At 43.0% G+C, this 26,392-nt stretch overlaps 1 protein-coding gene across 12 annotated transcripts in view; it reads left to right on the plus strand.

Moving 5' to 3' along the window:
• Positions 1 to 26,392, plus strand: part of KIAA1217 (KIAA1217 ortholog) — a 476,642-nt gene that overhangs the window by 303,084 nt on the left and 147,166 nt on the right. The window contains exon 1 of one of the 12 annotated variants that reach the window (XM_054990771.1): positions 19,988 to 20,040. The exons of the other annotated variants lie outside the window; for them this stretch is intronic. The gene's annotated coding sequence lies outside the window, so the exon portion shown is untranslated. Of the gene's footprint in view, positions 1 to 19,987; positions 20,041 to 26,392 lie in introns of those variants that run through there. 12 annotated transcript variants of the gene reach the window in all.

Consider the following 26,392-nt stretch of genomic DNA (forward strand, 5'->3'; position numbering starts at 1 on the left):
AGAACGATGGTTGTTGTGGATTTTCCAGGCTGTATCGCCGTGGTCTTGGCATTGTAGTTCCTGATGTTTCGCCAGCAGCTGTGAGACCACGGCGATACAGCCCGGAAAATCCACAACAACCAATCCCCAGAAACTTTACAGTAAAATCATAGAGGCACATTGGGACTGCGCCTGAGCTCTGTCTCCGTCGCAACCTTTGCTGTTCGGTGCCTTTCCTAGTATTCAGATGACCTTGCTGCCTCAGCTGGATGGCTTAGGTTCCCTTATTTGTTGGTTTGTTTCTATTCTGCCTTCCCCATACAGGCTCAGGGTGGATTACATCAATTAAAACACATAATCGATAATATGGACAAGAATTCACAAATTCATAAAAGCATTATTAAAATTACAATTCACGTATAAATAATTAAAACGATATCAAGAGGGCGGTAACCACAGTATAACTTATCTTCACTCAATGCAACAACATTCTAAAAACAGGAATGGTGGTAACATCCAGTGGGGGGGGAGTTAAGCTCATTTCTTTCTATCCAGTGACCGCTTTAAATATTGATTGATTGGTTCAATTTCTAGCCCTCCCTCTCCACAAGCAGGCTCAGGGTGGGTTACAACATCAATATATGCACAGTTCTTTTGGAATAGTTGTATCATGGGTCAAAGGATAAAAGCAAAATGTTTGGGATCAAGTTACCTTGGAGAAGTAGCCAGGGCCTTGCGGATTTCATAATTTTAGGAAGGGAGAGGTTCAATGTGACCACTTCATGGGAAGCTCAGACATGGTAAAATGATAGAAGATGGCAGTTTAACAGCTCTTTTCTGGACTAGGGTCCAGTTTGTCAGATGTATGAAGCTGTTGCTATCAGCTGGCCAGCTTCCAGCCTTGAGTATGGTTGGAAGATGCAGGATGCAGTAACCTTCCTTGAAACAAACCAGGAAGGGCTCTTCTATGAGTGGGGAGCTATTTGGGCACTTGATGTACACCACTTTGAGTTCCGTGATGGAAGAAAGACAAGATGCTGTGTTCTTCCAGGAAGATACTGAGAATCTTTTCTCATTAAACAGACTATGATGTTGTTTGGAATAAACTCACATGGACAAAGACAACAGAGTGAGGCCTGTCAAAGCCCTTTCCAGCTGCTTGCTGCCAGCTGGGAGGGGGACAAGGAAAGCATTCATCTTAAGTGACACCTTGCTCCAGATTCTCTAATTCCAGACGTATAACAAAGCATTGAGTGGATTTCTGAATATTACAGAGCCTTGTTGGTTCAGAAGAAAGGTCCATCTAGCCCAGTGTCTTATTTCCTACTGTAGCCAACTGGGTACCACCAGAACACCTACAAGCAGGGCCACAGATGTCAAAGCCCTCCCATGTTTTTGCACCTAGCAATTGGCATTCAGCAGTTATTCCATCTTTGAGCTTGGAGATTCCATTAAGTCATCATAGTTAATAACCAAAATGTACCAAATTCTCCATTAATTTGATTGATCCTCTTTCCAATCCAATTTAGCAAGTGGTTATTACTATATCCTGTGGCAGTGAGTTCCACAAACTAATGATGGGTTGTGTGGTGAAATAGAAAATATGTCAGCGTCACTGGTGCCTTTGAAGTTTTGGCATTTTAGGAGAGAGAGGTGAAGGCCTTTACACTATGCATAATTTTGTTAACTTCTATAATCTCTCCCTTATCATCTTTTTTCTAAAAGAAAAAGGCCCAAATGTATTTCTCTCTCTCTCCCTCCATCCATCCCCTCCTCTATCTCTCTCTCACACACACACGTACACAGACACTGAGGATAACAGTCCTTGTGTCTGAGGAAGTAGATTTTGTGTATGAATGCGGATGTCGCTAAAAATCTGTTAGTCTTCAAGGTATCCCCAGTCATTCTATTGGTTTTACTGCAAGAGACAAACAATGCAATCCTAATCAGTTACGTCCTTCTAAGTTCCATTGAAGTCAATGGGTGTAACTTTTAGGATTGTATGGTAACTCTATTTTTAGTAAGGTGCTTTACTTAAGAACATGAGAACCGCACAGCCAAATCAGACTGAGATCCTCATATTCCAGCGTTTGTTCCTTTCTGGCGGTTAGCCCAATTCCACCAGGTAACACAAAAACTGGGCTTGATGACCCCCTCCCATTTTTCCTAGTCCCTGGTAATCAGAGGTGTATTGCATCTCCTGTGCCACAGGTTTTATTTAAGTAACCTTGGCTCCTGATAAACTTATCCTCCATCAACTAGATAAATTATGGTTCGTGCTCCGTTCATGCCACCACTTCCCAAGAAGACAGAAACGAAGGTTACTTTGGAACCAAAGCCCCAGTGTTGCAGACCCTGTTTCCGTGGCCCAGCCTTGTGATGCCTTGCAGAAAGTCGGTGGAAGGGATTATCCACTTGATATAATTGCCAAGGAGGATTAATGGCTATAGACGTTGAGATAATCACCTTATATTTATGTAGTGTCTCACATCCAGTGGGAATCCCAAATCCCTTGACAAACATTACAGAAGGCTGGAATCATTAACTACCTCTGCCTTGCAAACGCCTTAGGGCTTTCAGTTCTTTAACCTCTAATAATGATGGCTTCCAGGTAGAAAATTCCTAAGATGCATCAAGTTATTATAAATGGGAAACTCCCTTGCAATAATCCCAGCCAAGCGCAGCATTGCTACGAGGGACCCTGGGGAACATTTCAAAGTGCAGATGCTCCAGTTGTGAACTTCACTAAGTGCTGTTTTAACCCAAAGAGAGATTATTTATTGCCTTAGATTACTATGAAAGAATTTCCCTGAAGGCCAAAGCTCCTATGGTCTCAGAATTTCTCTCCCTCTCTGTCACACACGCATTACTGTTTTTAAATAAAATATAGATTACAACTGCCTATTCTCCCTAAATTGAAGAATAAATAAACTAATCTAACAGGGCACATATATTTCCAGTGAATAAGCCAAAAAAAAATCCTGCTCTTCTATATCAGCAGGGTCACAACCTGGATATGGGAATGAGGCCCATAAAATGAGCATTTGGACAAAGAACTGAGGCCTAGTGGTAGTGCTGCCAATTCCTTCATATGAATCTCTCTAGGCATTTCGCCCTCTGTGTTTTATAAGTCAAGGGAAAAGAGAAGACCTTACAGCAACATGTTCCATATTCCAAGAGGTTTCTTTGCATCCTGAAACCAGCAAGAAGGGAAGACAGTTCTTGACGGAGGAAAAAAATTGCTTTGTTGACCATGGAGCATTCCATGAAAGAATTTCCTTGGAAAGGACCATAAATCTTCTTCTTTGTATCACAACACACAGCCCTTCAACAATAACTAAGCAATAAGTTCCTTTTTGGTGGGAGTGGGAGGCGCAGAGTGGTAAGCTGCAGTACTGCAGCCCAAGCTCTGCTCACGACCTGAGTTCGATCCTGGCAGAAGCCGGGTTCAAGTAGCCGGCTCAAGGTTGACTCAGCCTTCCATCCTTCCAAGGTCAGTAAAATGAGTACCCAGCTTCCTGGGGGTAAAGTGTAGATGACTGGGGAAGGCAATGGCAAACCACCCCATAAAAAGTCTGCCGAGAAAACATCGTGACACAACGCCCCCCCCCATGGGTCAGTAATGACTCAGTGCTTGCACAGGGTACTATTTTTACCTACTTTCCCCCCTCTAAAATGGAACAAAAACACTTTCAATAAGAAAAACAAATACACCAGTCCACAGCATACCAAAAAAACAACAGCAGCCTAGTCCTGGCTTCTTTGAAGACAGGCTGTGAGGCACAGGCTAAGAACCAAAGGGTCAAGAACCCTTTGACTCTTACCTCTCTGCTCATGCACAAGGGATCACACCTCTGGCCATGGCCAAGATTTATAAAGTACCTGAGATGGGGAAAGCAACCTTCAACATCGATGTTAGACAGCACCTCCTCTTATTCCTTCCCTCCTCTCTTAATAAAAGAGGGCTTGCTTCTAGCAAAGCATGCAGCTCAGAAGTGGCCATTGTCAACATGTGCTGACCTATCCCTCCTCTGGAGTAAATTCTTCTCTTCCCTTCCAGGCATTAACCATAGTATTGACTTACATGTACACTGATGCAAGCCATGGGTGAAGCAGACCACAATTCTCTTGCAAATTGATGATTGTCACCATTATTTAAAGTGATTTTGTGGACCACATTTCAGAGGACCTTTTTTGCTGTAGTCAGATTGGCATCAGCTTATCGCAAACCACTGGTCCATGCTGAGAAGGAAAGAAAGGAGAGAGAGAGCTTTCTGGAACAGGTGTGTTCACAATGCTATCTCTTGATCTGTAATCGAGAGCAGAGTTACACCCTTCTAAGTCCACCGAAGTCAATGGGCTTGCAAGAGTGTAACTCTGTCTAGGATTGTACTGTGGGTCAAACCTGTAACTGGCCGGTGTCTTATTAGTAATTCTGCTACTGAGTAGATTGTTGTTCTCATGTGCCATTATGAGCCAAATATTTATTTATTTATTTTCTTTAGATATTTACAACCTTCTTCTCTTTGCAATGGGGATCTGAAGTGGCTTACAACTAGACATGGGCACGAACAGAAAAAACAACAACATGGTGTTTGTTGTTTGTTGCCATCCACAAACAACAAACATTGACGAACATGACCTGTTCACGAACATGTTCGTTGTTCGTTGTTCATGGGGGCCAGCAGGCTCTCCTCCAGTCATCAAGATCCCTACCGCACCATTCCCAGAAACTCTACCTGAGCAGGCAGCAGGAAATGTACCAATAATAAATTATAGCTTGGCCCAGAGCCTGGCAGCAGCCCTGGAACTTGAAGAGGTAGATCCCTATCCCACCACACACAAAGAAAATTCAAGCAGGCTCTCCTCCAGCCATCAAGATCCCTACTGCACCATTTCCAGAAACTCTACCTGAGCAGGCAGCAGGAAATGTACCAATAATAAATAATAGCTTGGCCCCAGAGCCAGGCAGCAGCCCTGGAACCTCAAGGGGTAGATCCCTACCGCACCACTCCCAGAAACCTTACCTGAACAGGCAGCAGGAAAGGTACCATTAATAAATAATAGCTTGGCCCAGAGCCTGGCAGCAGCCCTAAAACTTGGAGAGGTAGATCCCTATCCCACCACACACAAAGAAAATTCAAGCTCCAATGCACTCTCTCTGTCTCTCTCTCAAAATGCCAACAGCAACTGTCTCTCCCTCACTGTCTGCAAAACCTAGCTGGGAGCTGCCCCTGCTCTTTGCTTCCTTGTAACAAATTTGGAGCTCCACACTTGAAAGGAAGACCTGCCTGTCAAGATAAATTGGGCTTTGATTGGGGTTTCCAGGGCAACAGCAGGAGTTCAGACAGAGTTCAGGCAGTCCCTGTCTCCGGTTGCCAAGGGAATTGATTGCAGCTGCCAGATTGTCTGGCTTGACGAACAGCAATGAATGAGGCTTGCAATGACCACCTGTTTGTTTAGAATGGGGCCTCAGAGCAGCTTGTTTGCGAACAGCTGATTGGGCTGTTCGTGGCTTTTTTTAGTTTGTATTGTTGTTTGTGCCCATCTCTACTTACATCATCATTCTCCCCTCCTGCATTCTATCCAATTTATCATTGACCCAAGGTATCTTTCCTTGTATCCTAAAAGAGGCAGTCATCTGTTTCTTTAAAAAAAAAGTTGCTAGAGAAGAATGATGTGGCCAAATATTGCCTAGTCTTTTATTTGTCCTTCCTGGGCAAAATTATAGAAAGAGCAGTTGTAGAGCAACTCCAGATTTTTCTAAATAAATCATCTTTCTGGTTTCAGGCCAGGCTACGGGACAGAGACAGCACTGATAGCCTTAGTGAATGACTTCTACCTAAATGTAGATAAAGGAGATGCTTCTCTGCTGGTCTTCTAGACTTACCAGCAGACTTTGCTATAGTGGGCCATGGCATTCTTTTGAAACACCTGGAAGTAGGAGAAGGAATTAAGGGATATGCTTTGGATTGGTTCAAATTGTTCCTTAGGGGCAGAACTGAGAAGGTTGCTGTAGTGGACACGTTTTCCACAATTTGGGGTTCTTGTCCCTTTTGCTATTCAATCTATATGAACTTCCGTGGGTTTGGAATTGCCATCAATATGCCAATGATACCCAGCTTCATATTTCTTCACCCAAACCGTCTGGTGACATGGTGAACCAATGTCTGACTGCTGTAGTTACATGGCTAAGGATAAACAAGCTGAAACTGAATCTTGACAAAACTGAGATGATGTTTGTTGGGTAGGCTAGGATCGTGATGGACATGGGGCTCCCCACTTTGATGGGGCCAAGCTGACTCCGGTTGATTAGGATAGAACATCGGGGATTACACTGGATCCTGCTTTATTGCTGGAGAAACAAGCTGATGCAGAGCATTCTACCAACTTCACTTATTTCAGAAAATGGCCCACTAGCTTGACTCTGCGGATGTAGCCGTGTGAATCCATGCTGTGGTTTCCTTGATACTGGAATGCTGTGATGAACTCTATATGGGTCTGCCTTATAGAAAACTTGGAAACTCCAGTTAGTACAGAACAGCCCAGCCCAGCTACTTTCCAGTGCTAAGCAGAATCTGTGTGTCACTCCCTTTCTGCAGACACTCTGTTGGTTACTTGTCAGGAACTGAGTTCATTTTAAGGTGCTAGCTATCACCTACAAAGCCTTTAAAGGCAGTGGACTTGCATACCTGCAAGACTGCCTCTTTTGCTATGTCCCATTGCTACAGCTCCACTCGTCAGATCAAAGTCTTCTGAAGGTATCACCTTACAAACAGGTAAAATCGGCAACTGCATGTTCACACACCTCTGTGGCGGCTGTCACATTGTGGAAGGATCTACCTGAGACTATTAGGAAGGCTCCCACACTTCTGTCATTTTGCAAAATGTGCAAAACAAAAATTGTTTAGGAGAGTATTCTTGTAAAAGGAGCAAAGCTGCCGTGTAATGGTTCAGCTCAGGATGTGACTTTTTTAGGGACAAAGACTTTCCTATCCCAGTTGTCTTGTTGCCTTAAACTGAAATGTTTGCTAAGCTGGAGAGAGAATGACTGGCTGAAGGTCATCCAATGAGCTTCCATGACAGAATGTGGATTTGAACCTGCATCTCCCAGATTCCAGATCAACATTCTACACCATGTAGATCTGTGATTCCCTTTTGATGCTCTTCAGTTTCTAATGGTGGCGAAGGTTAAATCTCCACCAAAAACCACTGATGTTAACGATATTCATAAATCCCACACATTGTAATTGTGGGACATATACATATTTAATTCCTGAGCATGGCTATCCAAACTTGTTCCTTCAGTCTTCATGTTGAAGACACTTTCTGGATATCCTGAGGAAACCATCTGTCTTAACAAAGGCTGACAGTTTGGTTGTTTTATGTTGCTTAAGCAACCAAGAGATGTGCATTCCAAGATAGATGAATGGGCGAAAACCCCTCTAAAGTTACTCATTGAGTAGTTACCTCCAGTTTAGCTATAGAATTTTCACTTGAGGCAATCTTGAAAATGAACTAAGACAAAAATTATGCTGTTGTGATTTTTTAAAAAAATATTGTAACATATTTCCATTGTTATGAAACAAAAGCTGTGTGGAGATTAGGGTCAAGGAAGTATGGCTGCAGGAATGTTTGCCATTTCTGTATGATGACCCCAACAAAAAATGGAATCTGTTCTCTTCCTCTTTTTCTCATGGTTTTTTTCTGCACAATCAGCAGAAATGCAATATTCAATAAATTCCACATTTGTTTCCCATTGTGGTGAACAGTCTGGACATCTTCCTACAGGAGTGCACTTTTTTTTACAAGGATGTCATGTTTTCAAAGCAAGCAATGCAATATTAAGTACCTACAAAAACACAAATAGCACATTTGCTGCTACTCTATTGTATGAAGTTGTGAGTGTAAAAGACACCTATTGACAATTATTTGATATGATTAGTGATACGTCTTTTATCATTATTTTGTCACTGTGTATCTTGTAGGATTTTTAAAAGTGTTTTCTTTCTTTAGGTGAGTGAAGACTCCCCTGTTTTATGTTTCCGGGCTAGGATATTGCACATGGGACTTTGCATCCAGCCTGTAATGCTACTATAGTTGTGTTGAATATTCTCTAATTTTGATATTTACACCAAAAGCAGCACATTCTCTGGTGTGGGTGAAAGCAATTATCCCCACCGTAGGTCCCATGGATGCCATAGTGCCTGCTAGTATATTTCCTGGTGCTCACTTCCTTCTTTCCCAAAGCTTCTGTTTCCTGAACTGAACAACCAGTCCTGGCTTTCCTCAATGTAATTGGAAGAGGGGAGCTTCAGAAGACCCCAGAAGGGGGTCATGGCTATCTGCAGGCAGCATCCTTTTGGAAACAGCGAGTTCCATCATAAGAGGACCCAACATTCCAACATAGGTTAGGACATGCCAACATTTTGTGATTGCGGCAGCCATTTTGTGGTTAGCTGCATCCCATGGATGCACCCAGTTTATGCTAACTGTTGGCAATGTTCACAAATAACCACAAGCTTAACACAATTGGGAACTCCTGGGCTAAAGGACTCTTGGCCGGTGAGCCAGTTCAGTGGATTCACCGCCAGTCTCCTCAGAGCTGGAATTGTGCTTTATAGGTTTGTTTTTCCTTGTTTGTTTGTCCAAATTATATTTTTCTGGTTTTTTGTAAGCTGCGGTGTGAAAAGCAGACTGTAAATACCTAAACAATATTAAAAAATTCAGCACAGGAAAACTAATTACAGGGAGGGGAAACCTCTAAACTTGGCAGTATGATGTTCAACATCTGGTTGTTTCCTGTCTGCTCACCTTTGTTCGGACCCTTTTTGGCATTTAATCTTATTGGTTTGGTGATTCTTGTGACTTTCTTTACAGGTTTCTATCATGTCTTTGGTAAAATCATGCATCTGCTATGTCATGAAACAGCAGTATGATGTACTGAAAGCAATGCACGTTCAAGGATGGCTCTGAGGAATGCTTCAGGACTTCCTTCTTTGAGATTGCTGAAAAAATATGGCTTCATACTCATAGTCTTCTTTTACAAACTCAGAAGTTACTCCCCCTTCTGGTAATAAAGTCACCACAAAGGCGAGGCCACATGAGGATGAGGACAGCGAGGGTAAAGAAGAACCATAAAATGGCACAGAGAACAAGAACACCAATATGCTTATAACCAGGGCTTTTTTTCAGCTGGAACGTGGTGGAACGGAGTTCCGGAACCTCTTGAAAATGGTCACATGGCTGGTGGCCCCGCCCCCTGATCTCCAGACAGAGGGGAGCTTCGATTGCCCTGCGGCGCGGAGGGCAATCTAAACTCTCCTCTGTCTGGAGATCAGGGGGCGGGGCCACCAGCCATGTGACCATTTTCTCCGAGGGCAACCCACTGAGTTCCATCACCTCTTTTCCCAGAAAAAAAACCCTGCTTACAACAAATAGAGAAATTTGCTGAAAATAGAAGTCACAAAGTACTCCGAATGAAAAGAGATAATTGGGGGTAGAGAATGTAGTCTCTAAACCTGAAATAGTTTACTTCAGAGTATTCCCATTGATGCATTTGGCAACTGTCTGGATTAAAGGATTTCAGATCTGTGGCCTGTGTATTAACAAGTGAATTCATCTGAGAACTGAAAATATTTACCCCTCTGAAGGGTAAAGAGAGAGAAAAGAAAACGAAAAATAGGCCTCTCTGCAAGTAATATTTTTAAATGCAACAAGTTGTAAATTCCTTTATATCTCATCTATAAAGCAAGACGAGTTACGATTCTCTGGCACGGGTCCTGGAAGTTTTATAAATCGAAAACCATTTTATGGGCTGTAGGTTCTTTTGAGTTTTAAAACCTTGCCTTGGCTGTTGAACAGTGAGGTCATCAGCTCCCCCAAATCCAAAGGTCTCATCTGATATCCCAGTCTTTTAAGCCCAGCAAAGCCCAAAGGATGCCTGTGCTCTGTCTTAACGAGATGGTAGGAATGGATATTTTATGTAAATGAGCTGCTGTCCGAATTTGGATGCTGTGTGTTTGGAAACAGTCTTGGTCTTTACTCCTTACTCTGTAAGCAGTTCTCAGCGCTAGTCTTGCCATTTGCCTCACTTCTTGCGCGTAACATTTTTGCTGTGTTTCAGGCCGATTCTTAAAGAACCAGCCCCACTGTAACATTGTCACTTCTGGGTCACACTGGAAGGGACATCATTGACTGGGTTTTGGGCGGCGTCCATTTCTCCAGCCTGCCTCCCGGCTTCCACTGATGGCAGGCAATCCTCCTGCTGATCAGCAGTAATCAGTGGGCAAAGACTACAATCATTGGGAGACTGCCTGCCATTGGCAGGAGCTTGGCAAGTCTTAACACAGGGGTATAAAAGAAGCTAGGCCTTTAAATTAATGGTGCTTATTTTCAAGGTTGATTTAAATCATATACAAATAGGGTTGCCAGCTCCAGGTCAGGAAATTCTTGGGAGATTTTGGGGCAGAGGCTGGATAGGGCATGATTTTTGGAAGGAGGGACCTTGGCAGGGTAAAATTCCATAGAGTCCACCCTCCAAAGCAGCCATTTTCTCCAGGGGAACTGATCTGAACTGAGAGCCAGTTTGGTGTAGTAGTTAAGAGCGCAGGACTCTAATCTGGAGAACTGGGTTTGATTCCTCACTCCTCCACTTGAAGCCAGCTGGGTGACCTTGGGCCAGTCATGGCTCTTTGGAGCTCTCTCAGCCCCACCCACCTCACAGGGTGTTTTGTTGTGGGGATAATAGTAACATATTTTGTAAACTGCTCTGAGTGGGTGTTAAGTCATCCTGAAGGGTGGTATATAAATTGAATGTTGTTGTTATTATTATCTCTGTGGCCTGGAGATCAGTTATTATTCTGGGAGATCTCCAGCCACTACTTGGAAATTGGCCACCCTATATATAAAGGATGTGCATTTGTGGATGTCATTTGTTGGACATGATTGAACAATGTGTATTTAGCACCAGGATTGTCTTCATCAGAAGCTTTTGGCAATTGCTAAATAATGTGGTGTAATTGTCAAAGTATTGCATTTGGATAAGGGTGAGAAAATGTCTGAAACTCAGTGGTAGGAGGCAACATCAGAGTCTCTATGCTCTGTTTGTTGGAGCTCGAGGGCAGATGGTTGGCCACTGTGTAAAACAGGATACTGGACTAGATGACCTATTGGTTTCCTGCAGCAAGACTTTTCTTCTGTTCTTAGGAGAGCAAGTATGATGCTCGGCGATTAGCCAGTTGCTATCTTGCAAGATCAGGCATTTTTCTGAGGATCTCTGATTGGAATCACCTGTGGGCATAAAAAGAAAAAAAAAGACATGAGAACTGTTATATGGCAGTAAGGATTGAATGTTGGACTTACCTGATTTGTTGATTCGGAGAGTATATCCTGTTTCCTTTGAATACATGGAATGGGAGAGAGTTGTCCTTTGTAATAGGAATATTATTAAGCTGTATATATTTGAAATATTTAGTATTTACTTCATGACAAATGCATAAAATTTTTGAACATTGACACAGTAAAAATTTGGAGTATTGTTCTTTGCCTTATTATTCCCGGGTGGTTTTCCAATCTTGCAAGATCAGGCATTTTTCTGCCATCACCTAATATGAAAACAGTCTCACTCATTTTTTTGGAGGCAGCTACAGTATAGGAACAAATTCTTGTCTGGCTCCTATATAGTCTAGGGCAAGTATATACTAGTGCATGCTGAACAAAGCCATTTTTAAACTTGTGTCATGGATGTAACTGATGGGTGGATGACAGGTACTTATTGAAAGAAGAGAGGAATGCAATGAAAACCTTTTTTAATAATAAGGTAGATATACAAACCTTGTCATTTGGATGATTTGGTACAAAATAGCAGGACTCCTCTCCCCTCAAGGGCTATATAAGAGGTCTGCTCTGCTGTCAAGCTTACAATGCACTGTCAACATTGATTCTAAAACAGTGCTGGAGAAAATGCAGCCTTGGATTGCTGTAGAAGAAAAAATACACATTTTTTATTTAATACGTTTTCCCCATTCTTGCAAAGTGCTTAAACTGTTAAATAGTCTTTGTGTTGAGTTAGTATCTTTGACTCAACTTTACAAACCAAGCAACGGATGCAGATGTCTCTAGGAAAAAGGGCTGGAGGGTTTTCTTAGAGCACTTTTATACATGCCGCTTCAATTGGCTTTTCCTTAAACCAGTTTGTCACTCTAATGTAAGCCCATATTGGCAAGAAAAGACATTTGATTCCTCTTCCATGTGCTATCTTGCATTAATGACTTTCACATATGGTACAAAGAGCATCATAGCGGATCAAAGGCATTTTGGGGTGTCTAGTAGGAAAACAACCTCTCTTACAATCTTTATCAGAATTTGCGTTCAGTGGCACCTTAGAGATCAACAAGATTTTCAGAGTGTAAACTCTTGAGAGTCATGTCTGAAGAAAAGAGCTCTGACTCTTGAAAGCTTACACTCTGAAAATCTTGATGGTCTCTAAAGTGCCGTTGGACTCAAATCCTGTAGTTCTCCTGCACACCAACACAGCTACCTACCGGAAACTAATTTTAAGCAGAGTCACACCCTTCTAAGCCTATTGAACTTAATGGGCTTAGAAGGGTCTAAATTTACATAGTATTGTACTATTAACTCCATACTGTCTTAACCCAAGCAAGCTATCATATATATGTACATTATTTCAGTCCTGAACTAGAGCTGCAGGTAGGCCCCAGTGGAGTGTTTTAAACTAGAAACTTACAGTTAGGGCTGCCATCCCCTGCTCCCACCTCCTCCCCCCTGACCCCACTTACCTGGCCAGCGTGGGGGTGCTCCCCATGGGGCGCTCCCCCGGCAGCACAGCACGCCCCAGGTGGCGCACCCCCGTGCACTGCAGTGGCCCATTTTGGGCTGAATCGAGCCTGTGGGGGGGGGGTGCGATTCAGCCCTTTGGCAAGCACAGGAGTGCACACTGGGCTGTCCTTTGACCTGCATGATGACATCACTTCCCAGAAGTGATGTCATCGTGCATGCCAGAGCACACGGGAGGTGATTCGTCCCTTTGGCAAGCATGGGAGTGCATGCTGGGCTTCTCTTTGACCTGCGTGATGACCCACTTCCTGGAAGTGACATCATCACGCATGCAAGGAGAGGAGACACGACAAAGACTGCAGAGGGTGAGTGCCAGGCTCCCAATCCCCTGCCGAGGGACTCAAGGGACCTGGCAACCCTACTTACAGTGCAATCCTAAGCAGAGTTATCCCCTTTTAATTCAATTGAAATCAGTGGGCTTAGAAGGGTGTAAGTCTGCTTAGGACAGCACTGTGGTAGTCTCTGCTGAAATCCCAGCTCATCCAAGAACTCTCTATGTAGCCTAGTGATTTGTTTCCTGTAGGTCTCAGTTCTTTAGTAAAATGGGAATAGTGAACAGTACAAAGTTGTTTTGGGAATGGTGGAAGTCTGCAAATGACATTTCATACATCTCTTATCATTGATTAAAGTGCACTTTGTGTAATTTTTTAGGTGCCCACCTAGAAGGCTTTCATTGTACATTTGAAAATTTTTACAAATGCATATCATCCAGTTAAAGTCATCAAAGAGCCAGAACTAGTTGTAGCTGACTGTTGAATGTACAACAGGGTTTTCCCAGAGTAAAGTGGCCATCAAAACGTGTCTTGCAATTAAGTGGTTTCATGTTATAAAATGAACTCAAAGAGTATGTGTTCATTATTTATAGGACAGGAGTTGCACTGAAGTCTTTGAAGACTGGAGTTCTATTGTCATGTTTACAGCGGACACTCCACTCAGTATTGTAGATGGTTCAACATGTTGCGGCCCTTGAGAAATGGTTCTGCATTGTAGAAGGCTATTGCAGCAACTGTAACATGCATAAACGTCTCCTCCTGCGGGTCAGTGCCTGTTGCTGAATATTCCTGGGGGTATGGCAAGTGCATGATAGGAGTGATCCACTTGATGAATGGCTTTCTACTGCTGCAGCCCCCATGTGGAACCACCTACCAGACAGAAGCATATCTTAGAAGTGAGGGGCTGACATAATGAATCAGCAGTCACATGTTAGTCTGTCTCGGGTTTGCATTCCAGGAAGGAGTAGTAACGCTTCACTAAACAGGAGCCAAGCCACTCCTGAAAGATTAACGAAATTTTATTTCATCATAAGTGTACATGGACTAGAGTCTTCAAATGCTTCATGAGTTTAGGTGCAAGGGCAGCTGACAGAGTTAGACACAGTTAACCATTTTAAAGTATGATATCTCAATATCTGTCATGTTCCAGACTACCACACATTCTGACACCAGGCACATGTTCTTTAGCGGTCCCTTCGATTCTGTCACATTCTGCAGAAATATGGGATCTGCCACGATGTTGTTCACCATAATGTCAGAACTGAAATGAAGCATTAGGGTAAAACTGCTTTGCTGCTCTGGGTAAAATTCCTAACGCGATGACTGCCCAGCAAACACCATTATATCAAATAAACAGCTGTGGCTCCCAAGTTGAAGCCTTCTGGTTAATCAGTATCTTAAAGATCCCCAGTGGTCTAATTCTCAGTATGTTCATTGTTACCAGAACTGCTCTTTATTATAATGGGGAATTAGCTATAGCAGTCTGTAACTTAATATTAAGCGCGGATCATAACCTATGTATACGGAGGTCCCGATCCCAGACACTCTAGTGAAAAAGAGGCAGACAACAAATAGATTCCAAACACATGTATTTAGTGTGGCGTAAGCCTAACTTGCACAATCATACAAGGAACATACAAGATCTAGGAAATACAGAGTAGGAAATACAGAGACGTTCGCATTAGCTGGTTCCCAACGATGATAGGGGGAATACTCACTTATCCTGGAGCGAAGCAGAGACACAGCAGCGAGGGTGGTGGTCCAATGCCAGCACTGGAACCACAGACGGACAGCAAGGAAGTCTGGATAGGATGGCACGCGCACCATGCGGTCTGGGAGACCGGCTTAAATACCCCAAAACGTACCCTGGGGCTGGTGCTGTACTTGGTGGTTCTCACAGATTAAAACAAAGGGTCTAATGGGCCACTGAATGGCTTGGATGGGCCACTTTGGTAATCTGATTGTGATAAGTGACACCTCAGGAAGAGGGGACAAAAGAGGGAGGGGGAAATCCAAGTGGGCTGAAAGGATGTTCCAGCGGACAGGGCTTGTCCTGATGTCATCAGCTCTGGAATGCGGAGGTTTCTTTGAGATGCATTCTCTAAGTGCTTGGGATGGTCGGCACTTAGTTCCTTCTCCGGGGCGGCTCCTAAGATATGCAGAGCGGGGCGAGGGGCTCTCGCTGCGGACGTGGTGTGCCCGCTTCGCCGAAATGGCTTCCCAAAGCAGTCTTCTTCCCAGGGTCTTCTGGCTGCCTGAGAACATGGATGCCGGCTGGGCATGGCTGGGGCTGGATAGCAGGCTGCCCGGTAGCAAGGGCAAGCTCGGCGACCGGCCCGCGGGAGGCTCCAGGCGGGAACTGACCAGGGAGCGCCTAGCCAGGCTCGCTGGAGGTTTTCCCCGGCAGGCGCCCGGCTGCTAGCAGCGGCTTGGGCCCATATGAGGCAGGCTTCCATGGAGGCAGGGGGAACAGCACGTAAAACACAGTCCAAAGCAGGGAACAGGCACAGTCCGTGGCAGATGGCAATACAGGCACGGGGCACACTTGTAACAGAGTCCAAACACACACTGGGAATTCCAGATACAGGTCAGGGCAGGGCTGCCCAGGAAGAGAGTCCTTTGTGCAGTTATCCAAACATGGAGTCAGTAAACTACACAGTCTATTGCAGCAGCAAGGTAATTGACACGCAGGCAGGAAACTGACACGTGTATCAGAGCACACACGTGCAAAGCAATCTTTGTGCAGCAGTGAAACAGTAACGCAGGAAACTTTAACACAGTTCATGGCAGGCCTTAAAGCAGGGGAGGGGGCCTACTTGGCAACATCATATGTAATCCACTTTTCTCAAACCAGAAATTTAGAATCGTTGTAGTATAGTGTAGTGCGCTCTGCCGTAAAACTCACTGTGTGACTTTGGGCCAGACACACACTCTCAGCCTAAACTCCCTTGCAGGGGTGTCTTGAGGATAAACCATGAGGGGAGACTGTTGCTCTGAGTTGCATGAAGAAAAGGCAGAATTGAAAATGTACTAAATAAACTGTTACATTTGGAAGCTCTTTCGTTAGGTTTAATTGGATGATCCAACTTTGGACTAGAAAGAAATGCCCTTTTTTAACTAACGGAAAAGGTCACAGTGGAGTCTAAGAAGAAAAACTTCTGGCAGTAGCCATTAGATGTAAGTCGAGGATGTGAAAAGATTACCTCTTTGCTGTCTGAGTTGCTGTTAACATCACACTAGAAGTTGCAATTCTGTGCTTTTTAACGTGCCTTGCAGAACAGATATTCCTTTTGATTAGCCAGTTCAGTTTAAGTAAAGTTAACAGGAAAACATCAGAACCAAATAAAGGGGATTCTGTTGCATTTGGGAATGGATCGTAGTTCTTTCTCTCTTCCACTCTTCATTTTCAAATCACTACTAAATAGTTTAGTGTTTTTTTTTAAAAAAACTATCTTGCTTTCTTTGCAACTTATCTCTGTGTGTTTCTTATTTCCAATAAGTCATAATCAGCTTATGAGGAATCATTTTCCAAGGAATGAAGTAATTTTCCCAGCAGTGTCAGGAAGGAGAAGAATAATGATTTCAGGTAGAAAATCAACAAAAGGAACAGATGGGGCTTTAGCAAAAGCTTACAGATCTCATGTTTGTGCAACTGTCTCTTTTAAAAATAACGACGTGAAAAAAGAAATGCTGCAATTAATGGGCATAAGTTTGGGCCAGCAAGAGAAGTTTCAAACATGTTCAAACAGCTTCACACAAGAGACCCATAAATCCATATATAGGTGGCCAAAAAATAGGCCTGATTCTCTCCCCCCTCCCCCCTCCCAGTTGCTATTTGCTGCCAGCATTTGGCTAGAAGGTTTAACAAGCCAGGACTGGACCATGTGTGTACTTCGAAAGATACTGGGGAGGGGGAAGGAGTTGTGATAGTTTTTCAGAAGAATGTAGCCTTAGGAGTCTGAATTTAAATGTTTCATGAGCTTCCGTTAGCTTTATTGTGTTTGGGTTTTAGTCCAGTGAGAGTTGGCTGTTGTCTTTGAGCATATTTGCAAATATCCTTCATTACTTTTCACCAGTTGGTTCCTATCCTAACTCTCTGATGGCTTGCCTTGTCTACCTCTTGCTATTCATATAGGCTCCCGCTGTCTGTGGTATGATTAGATGCACTCCTTTCCATGGCTAAAACATTTGTGTGCTATTAATATAGCAGTCCCATTAGCCTTTGGCCCATACTCAGCGGAATCGTCACTCCTCTCGTTTTCCTGCCCGTAACAACGTTATCAGGAAATACCACTTTCCCACAAAAATTCTCATCTGCAGAAAATCTGCATTTGATCCCAAATTTCCTCCCTAAGCTCTTTAAAAGCCAGCGTCCTTCCTACTTAAATACCGGCATCTGCATATTCAGATCCAGCCATTGTTTCTGTTATAGTCTCCTTCCATTACTGGTTCTCAAAAAGGATGGCTAAACGTTCTGTCTAACACATCCTAGAATGACTTGCTTTCTATCATTCTCCTGTTATTAATCAACTAAAGCTTTAGCTCAAGGGTCCCCAGCCTTTCTGAACTAGCAAGCACCTTTGGAATTCTGACACGGGGTGGTGGGTGCAACTACAACACGGCTGTCACAGGCGGCAGAGCCAACAACCAAACATCAGGGAATGAAGTTATGCATAACTCTTAATAGTAATTCTCCGGCATTCTTGCATACAGCTTACCTTCAGTCTCACAGTGAAGATCCTTATGCTGTAGTGGCAGCTGCTGCCAAAGTAATAGTTTTAAAAAACTGCACAGCCAATCCTATCTCCAAATAATGGCCAATCAGAAGCCCTGCTGGGTAGAAGCCCTGCCCACTTCCTAAAAACACGTGGCAAATTCCAGGAATGGTGTTGGCAGGAAGTGTGCCCAAGGACACCACATTGGGGGTCCCTGCTTTAGCTGTTCAGCCTACTGGGGCTGCGAGTGAGAAGTATAAATGTTCTCTGGAGAAGCTGTTTTGATTATGGTGAGCTGCTGTTCTCCCCATACAATTTCATATATAACATCTTTCATTGGGGTTGCCAGCTTCCAGGTGGGGCCAGGAGTTTTCCTGGAATTACAACTGATCTGTAGGCTACAGAGATCAGTTTCCCTGGAGAGAACAACCGCTTCGGCAGCCAGACTCTATGGCGTCAACTCCCTGTGGATCTTCCTCCCTTCCCCAAATTCTGCCCTCCCACGGCTCCACCCCCAAACCTCCAGGAATTCTCCAACCTGGAGTTGGCAACCCTATCTTTTAGTTCTCAAAGGTGTACCTGTTTGAAGCTTAGGATATATAGAGAGGCTTGTTTAAATTTAGCTTGTTGGACAGAAGTATAGATAGATACACAAATGTATTTATGGCTACTTTTTACCTTTTGTGCATGTATCTTCCTCCCCCACCCCCTTTCTTGTGTTCTAATTGGCCTTGGCAAAGAACTAAATGGAGTAGAATTTATGAAATAAAAGCCTCTTCCTTCTGCGTGTTCTTCAGGCTGTTGGAGAAATCCATATGGGCATGACTTGGGGCTCATGTGTCCAGATGAAGTGATCAGATGCAGTTAGTGAATCCCTTCATCGGGGCTGAGGAAAGGAGGGAGACCATCACAGTGCGTCCTTTGGACCTTAATGGCTCACTTGTGCTTCCTAGACTTGTGTATAACATGAACATTAAAAAGTATCTCTAATACTAAGAGAAATGAGTTTTTTCTATTTCGTCCATTTTTTAACATTCGATTAATATACCTCCCTTCAGGACAACTTAACGCCCACTCAGAGCGTTTTACAAAGTATGTTGTTATTATCTCCACAACAATCACCCTGTGAGGTGGGTGGGGCTGAGAGAGCTCTGGAAGAGCTGTGACTGACCCAAGGTAACCCAGCTGGCTACAAGTGGAGGAGTGGGGAATCAAAGCTGGTTCTCCAGATTAGAGTCCTGCCACTCTTAACCACTACACCAAACTGGCCCTCTTTTCTTTTTTAATAGGAATTATTTCAATCTTATTATTAAGTCTTTATTGAAATGTTTGTAACATTAACTTTTCATTTAAAAATGGGGAGGTGGGATGTTAGGATGTTCAATCCATGCATGAAAAGTTTTTCAGGGAGGGGAAAGGAAGAGGAGGAAGAAGATTCAGGCATAGGGCTGAAGCAGAAACATAGGAAGAAAAAACTGAAAATTCAGTATCGGGGTGTCTGTGTAAGAAAAGCATATGCAAATGGGTAGCAGTGTTTAGGGTTGTAAGGCAGAGCTTGGCAACTGGCAGGAGGTTTGGGGGCAGGTACATGGGGGTACAACATTGGTGTTTTTGCTGTGTCACTTCCAGGGAAAATCCAGAAGTGATTAGGGTAGCTCTAGGAATCACTGGAAACTCTATGATAAAACCACATAATGATGCTGCCTTTGTCACTTATACAAAATGTTTCTCTTGCCACCTCTCAGAGCAGCAGCAGGCAAAGAGAGCTGCCAGTAGGAAGTCTCATGCTATGGTAGCCCTAGCAGTGTGTTTAGCAGCAAAATAAAATGGGAGTCCAGTGGCATCCTGGAAACTATCAAAGTTATTCCAAAATGAGCTTTCATGAGCCAGAGTTTACTTAATCAGATGCATTGAAATAGGTTGGTGCATTTATATTGAAAACCGAAAGATCACACTTCCAAAATCATAGCATTCATGTTCTGCCATCCCATTAACTCTTTACTTAATTCTCCATGCCTCAGCCCCCTTTTTTCCATACTGCTACTGGTTTATTGCTGTGTATTTTCACTTTTATACTTCCACTCCATTTTTTGTTTTGCTTTGTTTGTTGTTAAACTTTTTTTTTCTTTTTCCTCTCCCTCTCCTTTCTCTTTCTTCATTCCACAGGCTTTGCAGTGCATGTTGATCTCCTTCCATTCAGAACTTGACATTCAAAGGTACTTGATGAAAATTGAATCCTCTCAGAGAGTTAGTACTGTACTTTCTTTTTCTGCACTCTGCCTGGGATTGAGACTGCTGCTGTTGAAATTTGTGTGACATTTGCATCACAATCTGTAGACTTCTCCCTGTTTAAAATTAGGCCTGCATGTTTTCTTGTTCTCACAAATTTGAGCTGGGCAATGCATGGACACCTTTTAAAACATGAGTTTGAAGTGCTGTGTTTTTCATGATGAGCCCTGGCATAGATACCTAAAACAGCATGAAAGGGCTGTTGTATTTTGTTCTGACTAGCACAATAATTTCTGTAACATCAGGGCTAGCTCTTAGTTTGATTTCATACTCAGTCATTTTGGACACTCTCTCAAGGCACATGCATCTGCCTGCATTGGACTAATAATGCTCAGAAATATACCTAAAGCCAGCTTGTTTCAAAAGTTGCCTCAGCCTTTGTCTCTAAGAGGCATTTTATGTGTTTGAAATCTTTATGTAACTAGCATATTAAAAAGCTTCTGTGGGGCAAGAAGAAATGAATGATTTCATGGGTGTGTTTGAATATTAGTACCAATACATTGGCCGAATCCACACGTCTCAAGTTTTCCGCTTTTTTCCCGCCCATTATTCGCTTCTCAGAGGGCTGTTCACATACTCTTACCTCAATCCCGCCATTCTCTTGCGTCTTTCGCGTTGCGCCTCAGACGAATTTGTCATGCATTCAAACGCTTCTCTTGTGCGGTTCTCACCATGGATGTGGACAAATAGAAGCATTTCACAAGGAGACCGCCCCCTTCAAACCACCCCACTTCTGTGTTTGCAACCTTTCTGGAACACCATCCCTCTTTGCCGTGCAATTATCAAGCTTTTCCACTCTCTCTGCAGCATGCCTGCCTGCCCGCCCTTTCCCTTTTTTTTTAAAAAAAAGGGGACTTTCCCAGCATTGTTGCACAATCCTGGCCATAAATCTTAATCGGGGTGCTCCAAAATCCCCGCGGAGACATCAAGGGGTGGCGTCATTTCCATTTCCGTGTCATTTTTAGGATGCCAAACAGTCGGAAATATCGGTGGCTGTTAAAATTAATTTTTTTAAACTGTTGAAATTACTGTTATAGCGGAAATCCATCATTCTAACATCACATTCAAGCGTCAAATAATTTGTCTACCCATTTGGAGAGTTTGGATCACCCCCACCTCAAATATCAGTTCAAATTAGCCCACCAGAATAATGGTCCAATGGATTTCAAAGAAGAAGGCATAGAATAACATTAAGCAATCACAGGCATCATAGGGGTGTGGCCTCGCCATAGCAATTTAGCAAAAAAACGCTATAGCGGAAATCTGATGAAAAAATGAAATAAAAAATGAACATGATGTTGTCATCGGTGACGTCGGATCAAACCCGCCCCGTATTGCGTGATTCTACCAGGGATGTGGATGAAGTATAGCGCGAGGCAGCGGCAGTAAGAGAAGGGATGTGAACACAGACTGGGACATTGCAGGATAGAATCTAGCATGATTAATGCACATGAAAAGCGGAAGGTAGGGAAGTGTGGATTTGGCCATTGTAAGAAAACACCGCAAATGCAAGTGTTGTATTTATTTTATAACCCCATTGGGGATTTGTGTTCAAGTGAGAATGAGAAAGGATAATCTGTTTCTTGGACCAAAATATATTGTCCAAAAAGCCCATATAATAATGCCTTAAGTCTTTTTTTTTTTTTAAATCTGTCGTTGTGGGTTTAGGAAGTTATTAAGAATATTTTCCTTTTAATCATTCTCATACTTTTTATTTATATAATTCTGTTCCTCATTACAAATTGCTGTGGTAGGGAGAATACCACACCTAGATAAAATGGAGGCATCTTTGGTAAGTATTATTTCACGTATTGTGGGATAGTGGGTAGGAAGGATAGAAGGAAGCCAGGCTTTAAGCTATGCCTGTTGAGGAGCCTTAGTATACGGTGGAGAATACATATTAATACTATGACTGTGGGTGAACATGCTGAAACTGAGGCCGCTTTCACACACATTGGATAATGCACTTTCAATGTGTGCAACAGGAAAATCCACTTGCGAACAATCACTGCAGTGCATTGAAAGTACCTTACGCAACATGTATGAAAGCAGCCTGAATCTTGACAAGATGGAGATGATGCTAGTCAATAAGGTTCATCATGACCTACAGGGAATTGGACTGCTCACTCCAGATAGATGGATCTTGGTGGAGGAGGAAAGTGCTGTCAAATCACAGCTGACTTATGGCGACCCCTGCTAGGTTTTTCAAGACAAGAGACTAGCAGAGGTAGTTTGCCATTGCCTGTCTCTGCATAGCAATGCTGGTCCAAGTACTAACCAAGGCTGATCCTGCTTAGTTTCTAAGATCTGACAAGATCAGTTTGCCTAGGCTATCCATGTCAGGGTAGGTGGATTTTGCATTAGTGAATATTTTTGGAATCTTTCTGGATCCAGCCTTTTTAACAGCACTGGTCCAAGGGATTTTGGCTCCCTAGGCTAACCACAAGCTGGATACCCTCCTTTCTGTTTTTGTATGTTATCTTGGATCATGGATAAAAAGAAAAGCAGGTTAATAAAAAAATAAGCATAGCAATTGTTGGACACAAATAACATCTTGAACTTGACAAGCTGGAAAGGTTCTGGGACTCTTAAAATTGCTTAATTGAGAACTATCCTGTGGAACAGTGTTTCCAAATCAGGGTTCTACAGAACCCTGGAACTCTGCAGGACATTGCAAGAAATTGTAGAATAAATAAATAATTTGCAATGCCATGAAAAACCCCAAATATCTCTCAAAATATCACCGTTATTAAGGTTTTATTTAGCTGTATTGTTTCTGTGTTTTATTTTATATTAGTACAGAGCTCCCACTCTCCTAGCTTTCTGCAGACTGTGCAAAACTAAATTATTCATGAGGAGGGCTTTTATATACAGGTTATAGTGCTGTGCTGTAAGAAAATGGTTCAAAGAGATGTTTCAGTTAAGGGATCCGGACTGTAGACTATACTACTGTGCAGTGGCTACTGTGCACTGACTGTTACGGTTGTTTATGATGTCATGTTAAACTGCTTATTTCAGCTCTATCAGATTTCTGTGCTTTTCAATTTTTGAAATCTATACCCTATTGTAGTTTATTGAACGCCTCATTTGTTGATCATACTGAATTACACTGTGTAATCCACCTTGAGTCTCAGAAAGGTGGACTATAAATAGTGTAAATAATAAATAGAAAAAGCATTGTCAGTACAAATGACATTAATTTAGCTAGATCAAGATAGGTAGCCATGTTAGTCTGTCTGAAGCAGAGGAAAAGAGCAAGAGTCCAATAGCAGCTATAGGACTAACAATATTAGTGGTAAGGTTAGAGCTTTTGTGAGCCACAGCTCACTTCTTCAGATATCAAATAATTTAGCTGAAATGGAATTGCACTCCCTGCCATCAACTTTTTCTGGCCTGTAAACATTTTCAAAGGTAGGATTTCCTTGAGATCTGAAAAATTAATTTAGGGGGTCCCTCCATGGGAAAAAAGGCTGGGAAATACTGCTATGGAAAATAAAGCCAAAGTCTTTCTATACATTAACGGCCTTCAAAATTGCTCAGTCTGTCAGTAGTGGAATCTGAAGTGATAGCTATACCATACATTGACTGTAAGTTCGAACTATTTAAGGCTAGAGTAATTGACAGGCCACCCCAGAATTAGATCTGTCAGACTTGCATAAAAATCACATTTTTTCAGACCACTCTTCCTGAGAATGAAATGAATTTTTACTAGCAAATGCGGCTGTGAAGGTGCTCCTGCTTAAGAAGCTTCTACATAATTAAACAGAGAGCAGGCATTGTGTGTCCTGCCCTTTTCATATTAATTTCTTCGCAGTCCTCTGGATTAAATAACTTATTTTTGGCTGACCATGACAGCGAGAAGTAATGTGGTTCGTCAACATCAGATGGGAGATATTAAGATTGATAAAATTCTCTAGATCTTTTTTCTATGTAGCTCTTCCCCTAATAATACAAACCATGAAGTCACTGACTTAAGCTAAAGTTGTGACTAAGCCACATAAAACTCCCTGCCGTGTTAGTTAGGAGTAACTAAAGTCCCATGAATTTTACTGAGATTTGGTCATGACTTAACTATAGCTGGACTGGTGCCATTGTCTGGAATACAAAGAAGTGCATTTGGGTTAAACGAAAGAAACCATAAGTCAGTGGCAGAAAGATGTAATACGGTGTTTTTCTGCAGCTTTAACAATGAGGAACAGACTCCTGCCAGCACTGGGGCAATGGCCAGAGGCAGCGCGTGCATTGAGTTATGACTCTTTGCCATGGTGATAGAATGTTATGGTGCTTCATACTAGCATATGACGAGGTGACATCAGCACATAAAAAGCACTTTTCCTTTCTGATTTCTAAGGATATAGAGAAAAGCTCCTTTCCATCTGAGGTGGGGAAAAAGTTAAACAGACTGAATTCTATTGGTTGTGGGACTAGCAAAGCTAGATAAACAAATCTTGACAATCCAGAGGAAGAAGGTCATGGAGCCATTGTGGGGTGATGGTTATCACGGTAGACTGTGAGCCAAGCTACAAGTGATGCCTGACACAGGTTGGACACTTGTCAGCTTCCCTCAAGTTTTGATGGGAAATGTAGGCATCCTGGTCTTGCAGCTATAATGGAAAGCCAAGCTGTAAAACAGGATGCCTACATTTCCCATCAAAACTTGAGGTAAGCTGACAAGTGTCTAACCTGTGTAAGGCGTCACTTGTAGCTTGGCTCTAAGACTTGGGAAACCCAGGCTCAGATCCCCGCTCAGCCATGAGGTTCACTATCTCAGCCTAATGTACTTCACTTGGTGGTTGTGAGGATAAAATGCAGGGAAGGCCATGTGTGCCATCTTGGATCTAGAGGAAGGGCAGTATATACATGTCATCTTGAAACTCCTGCATCCTTATTATTACTATAGCCGAGAGCCTTGGAGCCACGCTACAAGTGACGAATGACACTTGCCTGGCAAGTGAACAGACTCACGTGTATTCCTCCCTGTTCACTTGCCATTCACTTGATCAAGTGGAGTGCAAGTGAATGGCAAGTGAACAGGGAGGAATACACGTGAGTCTGTTCACTTGCCAGGCAAGTGTCATTCGTCACTTGTAGTGCGACCCGGAGTTCCTATAAATTAAATTCTGAACCATATGTTTAGAGCAAAAACAGTTTAATAGGGTTGCCATCCTCCAGGTGGTGGTGGCTAGAGATCTCCCGGAATTGCAGAGATCCGTTCCCTTGGAGAAAATGGCTGCTTTAGGAGGTGGACTTTGTGGCATTATACCCGACTGAAGTCCCTCCTCTCCCCAAACTGGCAATCCTAATTGTTTATATGGCTCTTATCGTCATGCTTTAAATCTGTACAGTTGGGGAATATCCACACTTTATTGTTCATTGTTTTACTTTGTCATGTTTTGGCCATTCCTTCTTCCCAGAGAATTTTGATAATGGTTGTTCTGGGGGAACTGGAGTTCTTTCTGACTGCAGTGAGTCTAACTCTGTTCACAAGTTACATTGAATGACGTGAAATGCTACCCTTTTCCCATGATCCTCTGTGCATTGACTGAATGCACGGGAAAAGTGAGCAGGCACGAGTGTGCTGGCCCCACCCCTGCCTCTGCCTAATCACCAGCTCGTGAGCACAGTGTCTACATGCAGAAGAAGTGTCCATGCAGCAAGTGATCTATGATGTTCAGAAAACAGCATCCCCCATCACGGAGAGGGAGCATATGCACAGACACTTCATTTGCTCATTTGCAATGTACACAGACAACCCAACTGTTGTACAGGGACATGGCCAGTGTGCTTGTGCCCGCTGTTCCTGGCTGCATGTTCAATTAGCATATGAAGGAGGCCTTTGCAGAGGGCTTCTGTGTACAATGTACACTTGATTTTTCTTAAACATGCATTGAGTAATTCTCATACTGCATTCAATGCATGTATGGCTGAACCTATGATTGAAACCCCACATTTATCCAGGTACTGGGTCCCCAGTTGCATTTGTAAAGAGTGTTGGCTGTTTCTTACAAATAGATGTACACATGTGCATGTGGGATACACGTGTGTTTACTGCAATATGAGCAGGGGTTTTGATGAAACCTATTCCTCACACAAAACTGATTTTTGTGTAGGTAGGATTAGGTAGACACATCATTCTGCTTCATTAAGTCTGAGCTAGATTTCTCCTTAGCTTGTTCTCAAAGGAACTAACTAAGAAACTAATGAGGAATTAGAGAAACTTTGCTAAAATTGAGCAGCTCAGTAGCTCACATCAGAAGCCTTACAAATTCTGCTTGCCAA

This window comes from Eublepharis macularius, chromosome 11, assembly GCF_028583425.1.
Source record: "Eublepharis macularius isolate TG4126 chromosome 11, MPM_Emac_v1.0, whole genome shotgun sequence".
Lineage (NCBI taxonomy): Eukaryota > Metazoa > Chordata > Lepidosauria > Squamata > Eublepharidae > Eublepharis > Eublepharis macularius.